The sequence below is a fragment of the Balaenoptera ricei genome, chromosome 1 (assembly GCF_028023285.1).
Source record: "Balaenoptera ricei isolate mBalRic1 chromosome 1, mBalRic1.hap2, whole genome shotgun sequence".
In the NCBI taxonomy this organism is placed as follows: Eukaryota; Metazoa; Chordata; class Mammalia; order Artiodactyla; family Balaenopteridae; genus Balaenoptera; species Balaenoptera ricei.
The window spans coordinates 8245060-8259057 of NC_082639.1; the positions used below are offsets into that span (position 1 = coordinate 8245060).

General features: G+C 55.9%; 1 protein-coding gene across 5 annotated transcripts in view; it reads right to left on the reverse strand.

The window, feature by feature from the left end:
• CASZ1 (castor zinc finger 1) overlaps window positions 1-13998 on the reverse strand; it is a 147671-nt gene that overhangs the window by 106769 nt on the left and 26904 nt on the right. For 4 of the 5 annotated variants that reach the window (XM_059912789.1, XM_059912798.1, XM_059912812.1 and 1 more), the window contains exon 2: window positions 7854-8008. The gene's annotated coding sequence lies outside the window, so the exon portion shown is untranslated. Of the gene's footprint in view, window positions 1-7853; window positions 8009-11641; window positions 11662-13998 lie in introns of those variants that run through there. The other variant, XM_059912822.1, reaches the window with a different exon arrangement.

Consider the following 13998-nt stretch of genomic DNA (forward strand, 5'->3'; position numbering starts at 1 on the left):
GGGAAGCGAAAGAGGTTCCCCCCGGCTCGGCACCCCTAGCCCCCTTCTGCTCCCACCACAAGACTCCCCAGCTGGCTGTGCCGGGAAAGGCTGGGAGGAGGGCAGCCCGGGGCTGGAGGAGAAGAGGCCTCCCTACACAGGATGCTGTTAACTCCTAGAGGACAGAGCGGGAGCCAGAGCTCGCACCTCAGGGGCAGTGCCCACCTGGCATCAGGCCCCTTGGCTGCAGGAGCTGGACTACCACCAGCTGGCAGCAGGCCCCTCTCGCCGCCCTGACTTCTCTGACCCTGGCAATGGAGCCCGGGTGAGAGAGGTCACGAGAGGGAGCAGTAAGGACGCCATCACATTTTCCAATAAAGACGCCCCCCACCCCTGGAGTGACATCCCAGGCAGCCTGGTCCCAGTGGATGGCACACCCTCCCTAAGAAGCTGGCAAGGGGCTGCTTGGCAGCCTTCAGGGTAGCTCAGAGAGGTGGGCAGACGGGTATTTCTGGTCAGTGCCCCGAGGCCTCACAACATGGAGGTGGCCCCGCAGGGCAGGCTGTTGTCCCTGACCTCGTGCCTGACCTGGCCTGGCCTGGCCCCCTCCCACACAGGGAGCCATCCCTCCGGCCTCTCCCTGGGCTCAGAGCAGATGCCCTTAGCGGACGACCACCTAACCCAGATGACCCCAGGAACTTCAGGCCTCGACCTCAGGAGACGCCACGGACTGTTCCCAGACGACAGCCTCACCTGGTGGAAGTGGCCCTGGGACTTGCTCCCCAGCCCGGGGACCACAGTGCCTTTGGAGGGAACTTGGAGTCCACTCAGCCAAGGGCTACCTGGGCCCAGACAGAGGAGGGAGACTTTGGCAGGTGGCTGACCTTTGTTCCATCCTCCTCTCCCAGTACCGTGGTGAGGGGGTCCTTGTGCCCCAGCCCCACCCTGCTTGCCAAGCCCCCAAGCAGCCCCCCAAGGGCGCTGCCTCTTCCAGAGGGAGCTCCAGGCTGTTCCAGGGAGGGAGTCCCACAGCCTCTGGCCCTAGGTGCTCAGGGTTGCCTGAGAAAACGCAGGACCACTGGCAAACTCTGAATTTCAGATTAACGGCTAATACTTTTTTAGTGTAAGTATGTCCAAAACACTGCATGGAACATACTTACACTGAAAATGATTTGCTGTTTGTCTGAAACTCAAATTTCACCGGGCATCCTGTATTTTTATTCGCTAAATCTGGCAATGCTCTCCCACTCCTAGAGAGCAGAGATCCCCGCCGTCTCGGGACAGCAGTCTCCTTTCACGGGGCCCTGTTCGTAACTGTCCCCCACCTGCCCTCTCCCCTCACTGGTCACTACTGCACTGCCCAACACCATGGCTCACCTGTGGGGGTCCCCTCTCCCCGCACCCCCCAAAGTCACCTCCATGTCCCCAAGGAGTACAGGACTCATTTGCTGGGGCTTGGTGGAGCTCGGCTCAGCGGCTAATCCCCTGGGTGGCTCCTGTCAGATTATTAATTAGCTAAAGCAGATCGGTCCTGGAACAACATGCGCTTGGACTTCAGATAAAGCAGCCAGGGAAGCCGGGCCGGGGGCGGCTTAAAGCGACAAGACCCCGTTTCTGAACTGCTCCCCGAGGTGGGGCTGTGCCGGCCGGCAGGGCTGGGGCAGGGCGATTGCTGACAGCCCCTCTGCGCTCCTCATGTCCGCTCAGGAGAGCACCTCGGAGGGGGCTCGGGGGTTCATGCAGACGCACCTGGACAGGGGCGCAGATGGCCCGTGAGAGCAGGAGCCAGCCACAGTGGGTCTTGCTTTTTCATAAAGAGCTTGTGCCTAAGCAGATCATGTCACTCAGAATTCTTCAAAAAGCTTCTTATTCCACTCGGGGCAAAAGCCTGAGTTCTCACGATGGCTCCAAGGCCTGCAGGATCTGGGGGCGCCCCCGCCCGACCCCCTTGACCTCACACGACATCTCCCCAACTCCAGCCACACCAGCCTCCCTGCTGTCCTCCAACGTGCCAGGGTGCTGTCACCTCTGGGAGCTCACACTTGCTGTTCCCCAACGGGAACCCTCTTCTCCCAGATATTAATTAGCGTGGCTCGCTCCCTCACTTCCTTCTGTCCTTACCCAAATGTCACCATCCCAGGGACGCCCGCCTCAGAGGCCACACCGAAGCTGACAAGCCATCCACCGCCACACACACTCCCTATTCTATTCTATTCCCCAAACGTGCTTCAATTTTCTCCCCGACACACGTCCCGTCCAACATCTACTTTATTTCTTTATCTCATTTATCATTTGCCTCCCTCCACGAAAATGCTAATGCTACAAGGACAGGAATTCTTGCCTTGTTGGTTCACTGCTGCAGTTCCAACCCGGTTTGTAGCGTCATCAAGCATCAGTAATGCTTGACAAATAGACGAAAACGAAAAATGAATGACCGGAGGTTAGAGGTCAGGATCTGGACCACCACCTCTTCTGGCTCTGAGTCCCATGTGGCTGAGCCCTGGCCAACCTCAGTGGGCTCCCCAGACACCCATCTTTCCCCCCCCAACCCTATTCGAGCCCACCCTTCCCTGGCTCTGCAGCACACCAAGTGTTACTTGTATCCTGGTCCTAGCATCCCCTAGATGCATTTCCAGGTTCTGGGCCTCCCAGGGATGTCCTAGGGGACCCGTCTCCTCATCACCCCAACCCTGCCCTACCAGCTGGGACTGCTACTCTCTCTGCCCGGGAAACAGCATGGGGTGGGACGACGGTGACGAGGGGGAACACCAGGGCTCCCAGCTGCTGCCCGGGCCCAGCTCTGCTGCTGGCAAACTCCTGGGCTTGGATTGTTTTGACTTGAGTCGGTGAAGCTGAAATATTGAGTCACAACGGCCCTAAACTTCATTACCAGCTCTCAACACAGATTACTAAGGGAAAAAAGTTGCTTTTAATTGCTTTTCCCGATTAGCATTTCTGGAGAAGAAACTAGTGATTAATTACACCTTCCCTCCCCTCAACCGCCCAGGGCCACAGGGGTCCCAAGCCCAGGCTACCAGAAGAAGGCTCAGGGTCAGAAAAGGCTCCTGCTCCTGAAGGGCCAAGAAACCAAACTAAAGTGGGTGGTGAGCGGAAGGTGGGGACCATCCCCAAGGCAGATTTAACAGAGAACCAGCAGCTGACGGTGTGGGGAGGCCTGGGGGGGCAGCTGAAGGACTTTCTCCCGGACCAGGACTATACCTGGGTGGATTCTGGAATCAGAGAGGCCAGGGACACCGGGGGAAGACAGAACGGGGGAACCTGAAGATGTGCAAGAGAAGACGATGCGTTCCCAGCCACTGGGACTCCCCTCGTGTGCAAAACCTGCCGTTGCTTCTCCAACGCCAGCGTGTTCTCCCTGTGGAGGCTCCAAGGTCACAGGACGGAGGCAGCGCTGAGTGCTTCTCCCCTCGTCCACGAGATGTTAACCCTCCCAAAGCCATGGGCCGCTGTCCCCTTTGGAGCGAGCACATCACCCTGGTTAGCTCCAGGCGGGCAGGCGCTGCCAGCCTTGCCCAATCCCTCACCCCTTGGGTCTGCGCCTGGTGGAACGCAGGGGCTTCCGACGCTGCTAGGAAGGCGGGAGGCACAAGGGAGAACTGGGGAAGGAGGCCCAAGGCAGGGATGTCGGCAACACCAGGCAGAATCTTCACACAGATTAGAAGCCAGAAGGATCAGTAACTCTTCCCACACCATCTCCCCATCACGTCTCTGCCCAGTACAAAGTGGCTGCGACCTTGGAGTCCACTGATCCAGGGTGTCACCCGGTGTGGGGCTGGAGGACAGGGGCCCCCGCTCCCCTCAGCCAGCACCTCCCTCTCCAGATCCCGCCCGTCCACGCCTCCACCGCAGCTGCAGGCTCTGGAGCGGCCAGCCCCACACCAGATCAAAGCCCTGGAGAACGGAGTTAGAACTGTCCAGTCCAGTTAGGAGTGAAGGCCATGGATCTAGTGCAGGCCATGGAGGCAGAAAGCAGAAGAGCCTCCCATGCATAAACGGACACACAGGCCTGCCCACCCAGACGCACCCTCCCCCAGGGCTCAGCCCAGTGTTCTGATGCCGGCAGACACACCCAGGAAGACTGGTTGACACCCCCTTGGAGCCAGAGGCACCAGCTGCGCGCCTGGGACATCCCCATCACCCCCCACACGACGTCATCGCCAGCCCGCCCCTCTGCTCCCTCCCGTCACTCCCCTGGAGGTCAGGCCTCCAGAGCTTCCCTGGAGGGCTGAGCTGGCCCATATTGCTGCGAATATGTTGCCAGCACGGGCAAGTCCTCACTGGGGCCTCCACAGCCGGCCGTGACAGCTTCACACTCACTCCAGCCAGGCTCTGGTTGCTGTCTGGGCTACGCAGCGCCCACCCAGGGGGGTCGGGGATGGCTTGGCTGTTACAGCATCGCTGCTGGGACTGCCTGCCTTGTCCTGGCCCAAGCAGATGATACCAGGACCCAGGAGAGTGGAGCCTCAGCTCAGGATCCCTGGAAAAAGGGACAGTGGCCTAGGTCAAGTCTGATGAGGTACCTACGGCAATTCACACTGTGAACTGTGGAAAGACTTTCCATGTGGAAAGACGGCCAGGATCCCTGCCCATGAGCTGGGGCTGGACACTGTGCTGGCCGTCTGGAAATGAGGAGGTCTTAAGACAAACCCATTTTTCAGCTCTCAAAGCTGATCAACTGAGGTTCTGTGCACCCAGGCACAGAGATCACATTTAAAGCCACAGTGAGAGGAACTATATGAGCTTCTAGGCCCAACCTCAGACCCAGCACAGAACCCGTGGAGCAAAGGCACAAAACAGGCTTCAGTGCAGCACCTTAGGGCCAAAGGACAGTGAGCTGGAAAGTCCCTGCTGAAATCGGTGCCAGATACAAGCAGGCCTTGTGCCTTCCCTCCACATGGTGCTGACCCAGGGGCGCCTAATGCACTCCAGCAAGCTTTCTTAGCAACCAGCACAGCGCCCAGGGTGGTGCTTCTCCCCTTGGCACTGTCAGGTGAGAGAGGAGACACAGGGCCAGGCATCGGGGGCCTGGAATGCCAGAGTCACCCTGGGGTCTTGTCTCTTCTTCCCCCATTCAATCCATCAGCAAGACCACTTCACCCTCCCTTTAAACACACATGGACCCTGCCCCCTTCTCCCCATTTCCCCCTTCTGTCTCAGCCACTTTTACTGATGTCAAATGGAGGAAAGGAACAACAACAACAACAAAAACCTGTCTGTGGGACATTCCCAGGTGAAGAGAAAGGTTCCACTTGGTTCCTAAAATCACCAAAAGCCCCGTCCCAGAATTTAACCCGGTGGCTGAGTTCAGACTCTCACGCTGGCAGCTGCCTCCTCGTCTCTGCCCGTGCTGCCGCCAATCTTCTCCCCACGGCAGCCCCAGCCATCTTTTTAAAACAAAATCAGATCACTTCACCTCCCTGCTTGAAACCCTCCAGCAGCTGCCTGTCACCCAAAGAATAAAGTCCCAACTTCCCCTGGCACATCACGTCCTACATACCCCAGCCCCACCCCATCCACCTCCCAGCACTGGGGCCTCTCTCTGTCCACTGAGCTCCCTGAGCTCTCGGCCTCAGCTCCTCCAGACTAGTCCTCCCCTGCTGAAATATTCCACCGCTCTTCGGATGGCTGTCCACTTCCTATCCTTCCATCTCAGCTAACTGTCGCCTCCTCCAAGGAGCCTCCTCTGACTGCCCAGTCACTTCCCAACACCTCATCCATTTCCATTCCGCACGAATGATTTCCTTGTTGCTTTCTGTGGGTTTGTTTGTTGTCCGCTTACCCAACCAGAACTCCATGAGAGCCGGTCGTCTTGTCACTCTGTTCCTAGTGATCGGAAGACACCAGGCCCTCCGTAACTGTTGAATAAACATAACCAGATCTTCTGTGGCGTAGCCAGAAGTAGGGAGAATCTGAGTCAGACAGGATCAGGCCTGCAGACCAGGCCTGAGCACAGACTTGCCCCAAGCCCACACTCTGGTGTGGTGAGGCAGGCCACCTCTGAGGCCATGGGTCACCCCTGCCACACAGGACCCTAGCCTGTGACCAAAGGGCCGGGTGAGTGAGAAGGGGCTCGGCCATGACATTCCCACTTGGAGCCCTCTGAGTTCCCAAGCTTCATTATCAAGCCCGAGATGGCCGGTGCCAGGATGCGGGAGTCCCAGGGGACTCGTGGAGCCCATACCCCATGCCGGGTGCAAATCCCAGCTGGCACGGCCCCTGGGAGTCAACAGTGAGTGGAAACTTCAGAAAGGGAAAAACTAATGGGCGTGTTTTGCCGAGGGAATGAAGAAAACAAAAAACAAAAAGCCTGCCACTGAGGACAGAACCGGCAAACACTGCCCCCTGGAAAGGGGTTCCACAGGCACTCTGGCAACCTGCTCGCGCACAGGGTGCAGGGAGCCGGGGAGACCATCCAGAGGCTCAGAGACGCGTGGGCTTGCCATCCTAAGACCCGTGATCATCAAGGAAGTAGAGTCGAGCAAGAAGAGCCCAGGAAGGAGCAGAGAAGTACAGGTGCCGGTGCTGACCCAGCCAGAGGGCTGCACAACCAACAGTCTACACGGCCCCATCGCCATCAGGGGACAACAGCCGTGCATCTTAAATGTGGATGGACCAGTTCCCGGACGGTGATCGCATTCTGGACACCAGGAAGAAGAGTCTCAGACACACGATTGCTCCACCACAACAACCAGAGGCCACATTTACATCTGATTTGCAAATCTCTAGGCCTTATCCAGGGTTTCTGCTAGTTCCCGAGGTGGCATGGCCCGAAATGACCAGGACTGCAGCTCTGGGGACCACTCAAACCCCAGTGGGCACCAAGGCACCCATCTCTGCAAGTGCTTCCTCCCTGCAAGTTCAAAGTCCAGAGTTGCAGCACTTGGCCACTGGAGGGAGGGGCAGGACATGTCTGCCCTTGGCGCCCATGGGAGGGAGAGCACAGGTGGGTGAGCTGGGGCTGCGGACTCCAGCCTGGCACACACAAGAGAAGCAGCCCCCAGCCCTGCCCTCCCAGCCACGCTCTAGGCCCTCAGCCTCAGCCCCCACCCTAAGACGCTGTCCATCAACTTTACCAACGCCCAACCCCTCTGGGCCAGTTCCCTCCGGATCTTAAGAGAATATTGACTAATGATCAATACGTGGTAAGTCACCTGTTGTGTGTCAACCCTCCACCCCAAGAACTGCCAAGTTTGACACCTGCAGGTAAATATCTGACAGTACCAGACCTATAGACTACCCACCCCAGGCGTAAGTACCTGCCTTAAGCAAGGGCTACTTCTGAGCCGGGGTCAAAAGATACCTGTGGCCTCTTCTCTAAGGAGGGTCTTGCCTGGGCTGGCGCGCCACCAGGAGAGCCCCAACAAGTCATGCATGAGCTCAGAGCAGAGCAGGAGCCGCTGGACACACAGACAGGCTGGACTTACCGTTCCCAGAGGTGATGTTCATAAATGACCTGACACGTAGCTCCAGGAGTAGTGTCTGCCAGGGCACAGGCCTCACCCGGAGTACCTGCACGCTGCTGGCACCATTCAATGTCATACAATGGTAATGCTGGGAGAATTCTTCAGGGTCAGTTATTCCAACCTCTTTATTTTACAGGTGGGGAAACAGAGGTCCAGAGGGGAAAAAGCAGTGAGTCGACAGCAGAGCCAGGGCCAAAATGCAGATATCCTGTTCCTAGGCCCCTGCTCTTTTCTCGAATTTGCAAATTCTCACTTTCACTTGGGGTGGCTAAGCTACCACCGCTGAGAAAGGCCTACGCAGTCCCTCCCCTAAGAAGGAAGCCCTGACCTGGTCAATCACAGCTCCCACCCACGTTTCCCAGTGGCATCTTGGGAGTGGGGAGCAGCTACCTTTGCATCCCAAGAAGCCGGGGTCCGAAGTCCATTCCAACACACACCACAAGAGTTGCAGGACCCCCTTCTACAGGACGGGTCGACGCCGTAACAGCGGGAAAGGCAGGTGGGCTGGAGAGGGTCTTTGCCTTCACTCAGCGAGGTCTGTTTACCTACCAAAAGGAGAAAGGAAAACAGATTATTAGGCTACAACTGAGACCCACAAAGCTACTCAGAGAGAAGGACAATGGAGGGTAAGGTTCGGACACCTTGCCCGGCAACAGGCCAGCAAGGTAAGAGATTCTTGGACCTTGCCTACCAATCTGCAGATGGCATTGCCGTGGTACGTGCCATGCCTGACCCTACAACAAATGCACCCTTTGCACAATTATTAGCCAACTGCTATGCAGTCGTCGCACCTAGGAAAAGAATCAAACAGGTAGAAACAAAAATAGGCCAATCAGGTGCCACCCCAGGTAACAACAGAGTGACCACACCCTAGATTTGGCACCTGAGGTGAAAGGTCAGCCTGACAGTGAATCAAGCTGACACTGGAAACCAGATCAGACCCACGCAACCAAACTAACCCTTGACCTCCCCAACCTCCTGCTCCCTCCAGACTTTCCCTCCACCAGCTCCCAGCTGCTCCCATGACCCCCTGATGGCCTTATGGAAGTCTCTAAAAATGGAATCAACAGGTGTCCCCGTAGCTACCAGGATGGTGATTTTGGCTACTTCTCTTTCTTTCCCCCTCCCCACTCTGGTACTGTGACCTTACATCTCATAAAAAAGAAAAGAGGGTGAGATTCCATTGTGATAGGCGTTGAGCCAAAACTATGTGGCCAAAGAAAGTTGGTGCCCTGCTACCGGCAACCTTTGTGTCAATTTAAGCAAATATTGTGGTGTTTCCATGGTGATTCCTGTTTTGAATATCCACTACACTCACTTTTTAAAGGGCTTTTCCTGTTTGCGTTTCAACTTCAAACCTGTAAATATTTTCAGCCTTTTTAGAAAAATTAGCCCACGTGCATGCAGACACAGACACACCGCCACCAACCTCGGCACACCAACCTCCCAGGCCTGGAGTCCCAGCCTCATGGATGTGAGAGTGGGGTGCAGGAACCCCGAGGGCGCTGTCCGTCTGCTCGCACACCCACCCTGCGTACAAGGCTGGCATGAGGGAAGGTGGCGGCTGAAATGCCAGTCCTTTCCTTCCCCCTCTGCCAGGGCACTGCAGTACCCACCGCGCCTGGTCTGTGTATTCCCAAAGCCTGTGAGTGGGCTCGGCCCCGATTCCACAGTGTGGCACGGTGTGGGCAGCTGCCTGGCAGGTTCTCCCACTTGGCCCAGCCCCTGGATCCCCTGGGGCCTCCCTGGAGTGCATGAACCCCTCCTCTCTTGCCTCCTAAGGTTGGGCCATGAGTGGAAGGGGGAGTTGGTGCTTCAAAGGCAAGAGCTTCCAGCATCAGCTCCACCCTACCTCCGCTCTGGGCAGTGCCACCGAGACCAGCTCCCCGGGAGAAGCATCGGGGAGGGCCTGCAACAGTGGTCCCGGGCTTGGAGCAGCCCAGGTCCCACCCCACCCTTTAGCACCATACAGGGTTAACAGCGGGTTTCCTGGTTTCCATGGATTCCCGCCAGGCCCCTAATGTGAGTTTCGTGTGATTTGGGGGAAGTGGATTTCCTTTGTTTTCCAGTTTGGGAATATTTTTTTCTTTAAAAAAGAGGAAAAAACACTTTAATGGGAACTTCAGGGCCACTGGGAGACTCACTCCTCTGGGCTCTGACACTCCCCTGACTGTTGGTCCAGAATCCCCAAAGCCCGGGGCAGCCCACCCACCGACCAAACATCTCTGAGCTGGAGGAAGGGGTGCCTCTGACCACCTACAGATCCCCACCCCCAGAACACACTTCTGCTGGGGGGGGTGGTGCTCCACTCCCATATCCCATCAGAATGACTGCTACCCTACCTGACAGCCAGCTGCTTATACAGCCGGCTGACACTCCCCCCGCTTCCAGGCATACACGTTTCCCCAGAGAAAAGGCAAAGAGCTAGAAAGACCAGAGTCTGACCACATATAAATGGTGAACATGAATGATACCAGGGTCTTACGTCCTGCTCAGAAGGGGGTTCCAGTTACAGGGGAAGAGGGTCTTCCAGACCCTGGTGGGGTCCTTGTCCGGCCTCTGCCAGCTGACGAGGGGCCTGCCCAAGGCAGAGGAACCTTCTCAGCTTTGGCATCAAGGACAACTGAATAAAGGGTGTGTCCAGGCCTCCTCCTCCTCCTCCTCTATCCTCCTCACTCCTGCCATCCTCCAGCCCTGCCAGGGTGCGGCCTTGCTCCAGGACTGTCCCCAGCCAAGCAGCCTGACCCAGTTACCAAACCGGGGCGCAGGCCACAGGGCCTGTCGTGGACAGGGCCCTCCCACAGCACAGGCCCCAGGGCCACGGCAGCAGCAAGAATCCTGGTCAGTAGGTGCACAGCCCAAAGGACGGAGCTCTCTGGCCAGCAGCTCTGGGGTGAAGGGGTGAGAAGCCAGGTGCAGGCACGGAAGTAACACTGGGCCAAGAATCAGAAGATAGGGATCTGAGTCCCAGTTCTGCCGCTTAAGTCACTGTAGGCCCTGGGACAAGCCATGTACTCTCCCCAGGGCCCATCTCCTCGCCCGTCCAGTGGAGATAACACCTTCTTCCCTCCTACCTAGCAGACATGGGGGATCAACAAGAGACGTGAAAGGCGATAAGAGTGTTCCAGAAACGCTCTCGACTAGCAGCACCCTCTTCTTCCAAGTCTCTTCAAGGTAACCTTCCAGAATCTACCCCAAGCAGGCCCATATGCCCCTCTACTCTGCTCCTCATGCAGCCTTCCCTGTGGCATTTAAATCCATACTGGACTAAAGTCATTTGTTCACAAGTCTGTCTCCACCATTGATTTTTAACTCCTCAAGGGCAGAGACCAGGTCTTAATTATCGTTGCGTCCCCGGCGTTTAGCACAACAGCTGGCCCACAGTGGGCAGTGTGTTTGTGAAACTGAACTAGTCCCTGATTTCATGTCAGAATCAGATGGGCCTGGCTCAGCTTCATCCCTCTCCTCTGACAGAAAACTTCATCACCTATTTTCACGCTCCCTTCTGTTTAGCTTCCCTAAGCCCCAACCTGTGTCCTGGGCTCTCCCGACTCCTCCATCAACACCGTGAATTAATAACTTTCAGGTTCAAGGAGACCGCTTGGTTACTTGACCCTTCTCCAGCTGATTCCAGTAAGAATTGACTGAGCACCTACTATGTGCCAGAGAACATGCTGGGAGTGGAGGGCACACCCTCTGCCAATAGGCTTATGTGAGAAGTAATGATATTCTTTTTCTGGACGCCTTCTATTCACCAAGCAACATGCTGAGTGCTGTATGATCTCATTGAATCTTTACAACACAAAGTAGGAAGGATTATGATCCCTGTGGCTAGATTAGGGAGGGCAGGCACAGAGATACGAAGGGACTTGCCAAAGGTCACACAACTCGCAAGTGCTGGACCCAGGCCTGGACTCGGGCTGACAGACTCCAAGGCCCAACTCACTTGAAAGTTCCTCTTCATCCCCACCCATGACCTCAGCACCCACCCACACCCCATGCTGTTTCCCCTCCTGAATCTCAGTTCTCCTGACCTCCAAACAGGTCTCCATCAAATCCCCCAGAGCCACCCAAAAGCACTCAGAGATCACAACCAGAGGGAAGGCAAAGGCCAGGCTTAGGCGCTTCCTTCCGGCTGGGCGGCAGGTTGGAGGGAGGTGAGGCCTACGGTGACGCACCTGGTGAGCAGGAGGAACCCCTGGATCCACCTGGTAAACAGGGTCCCAGCTGTGGGCGTGACCTCCTGGCGAAAGAGGGGGCTGAGCCACCCAACGCTGTCACCTGATGGGATAAGGACAAGGCAGCCAGTCGGGAGAGGGCCACTCTAAGTCAGGAGGCCCTGTGGGCACGGGACAACTTCTATTTCTTCTCTCCAGACAAAGGGTAAGCTAAGCGGCTTTACCCGGGGGGTGGGTGGGTACACAGAGATTTCGGCTACCTCCCCCAAAGCGGTACCTCCTACTGCAATGAACACCTGCCTCAGAGATGCAGGACTGAGAAGCAGGGCCACAAGATCCCCTGCTTTTCACTGGATGAATGTGCAATGGGGGGGGGGGGGGGCGGGGTGGCACCCATCATCTCCCCAAAGGCGAGAAGACACTGGGGGGGTGGCAGGAAAAGATCTATACCCGAGAGGATAAAGGGGTGGAAGATCAGGCTGGGCGGGGAGAGGACAGAGCCCTAATGAGCAGATTTCATAAACCACCTGGAGTGAAAACAAAAGCGCAGACGTGCACATTGCCCAACTTCAGGGCTGTATGGAAAAGGGAAAAAAAAAAAACAACAATAAAAAAATCCACATCTTAATACAAAAATCCTACATGATGTGTCGTGGCACGAAAGTGTTTTTCACTGCATTTTTCATCTGTGATCTCACACAGCCTACGATGGGTACGCCCAACGCAGCAGGTATTTGATGGTACACAAACAGGGCAAACACATACACAACCAAAGCAAGGACAGCAAATATTCAAATTGGTCCAAGCTGGCATCTCATGGCTTCAAGTGGCCTCTGGAGATGGCTACGGTGGCTCCGAGAATGGGCCCCTTTAGATTCCTGAGAGAGGAATAAATGGGGCAAGAACACAGCTCAAATGGAAAGAAACATGTGGAGTTGTGAATTCTCAGAACTCCACCGGCGGAACTCCGGGCCAGCTGGTTATGTGGCTTTCTGCACTTACGGTGCTGCCCTGCTGCCGACAGGGGCCAGAGAGGGAACCCACACACCAGAGGCCCCTCCTGTGTGTCACTCACCCCACAGTTACCGTCTGTCTCCTTTTTGCCCCACCCCTCCCCCCTTTTTAATTGTTGGATGAGTTTACAGAGCTGTGTGCCAAAAACAATCAACTCTAGGGAACGGAGTTATACAGAAAAGGGCGTGTCACCAGAGGGAGACGGATATCCATGGAAACCACCACCTTTTCACAGTAGCCTAGGTAAAGCCAGTGGGAGGGGGGCAGTGTGGGCATGGGGTCATAAGCTCCACCCAGAACAGGGCCCCGCTTAATGCTGGGGTCACTGAGGAGCTGAGGGAGCCACGTCTAGTACAGAGGGTCAGGAAGTAGGGTCAGCCAGAGACCACCACCAAGGGCAGGGCTGTTGGAACTCAAGTGTGCACACACACACTCGTGTGCACACACATGCCACCCCCCCAGATCACCGGGACAGCAGGGGTTTAGTGCTTTAGTGTACAAGCTTGGGAGCCAGGCTGCCATTTACAAGCTGTGTGACCCTGGGCAGACTACTTTAACTTCTCTGTGCCTCAGTCTCCCCATCAATAAAATGGAGATAATAATAGTACCTCCTGCATACAGTTATGAGGATAAAATAATGTATTATGTGTAGCATGCTGAGAAAAGTAACTGGCACATAGTACGTGCTATAAGTACTTAATAAATAAAATCAATCAAAAGGGCTAAATGAAGAGAACGGGGGAAAGGTTTCCAGCCTCTGCCCCTGTAGAGGAGGAAAATAATAATAGTTCACATTTATTAAGTACTATGTACCAAGGACCTTAATACATTAATGCATGTAATCATCACAAGAATCCAATGAGACAGTTTATTATCCCAATTGGACAGCTGAGGAACTAAGACTCATAGAGGGATGTGACCCACGCAAGGTCACACACCGGGAAGTGATTTGAACCCAGGCCTGCCTGACACCTGCGCAACACGCTGCTTGGCAAGGAGAGGGAGAGGGAAGCCGGTGGGGAGGAAGCAAGGGAGGGATGATGAGCTTCCAGGAGGTTCTCTTTCCAGACTGGACTTAGATGCACAGCAGTGCAACCCAGATGCGTTTTCCCCAAACTTACAAAGGAAAACGGAAATCCTCCAAGCCAGTGACTGCCGATGGAAGGAACAAGAAGTAGGGGAAAGCTGAGATGGCCAACGGGCTCAGGTATCCACATTCCTCAGGAGGTCCTGTCCCAGTCCTGACCCCAGGAGACAAAAGATGCTCTCCAGAATCAGGAGGTCCTGGAGGGGAAGCAGCAGAGTTTGGGGCCCACCTCCCATCACTGAAGGCCCAAAGCCTG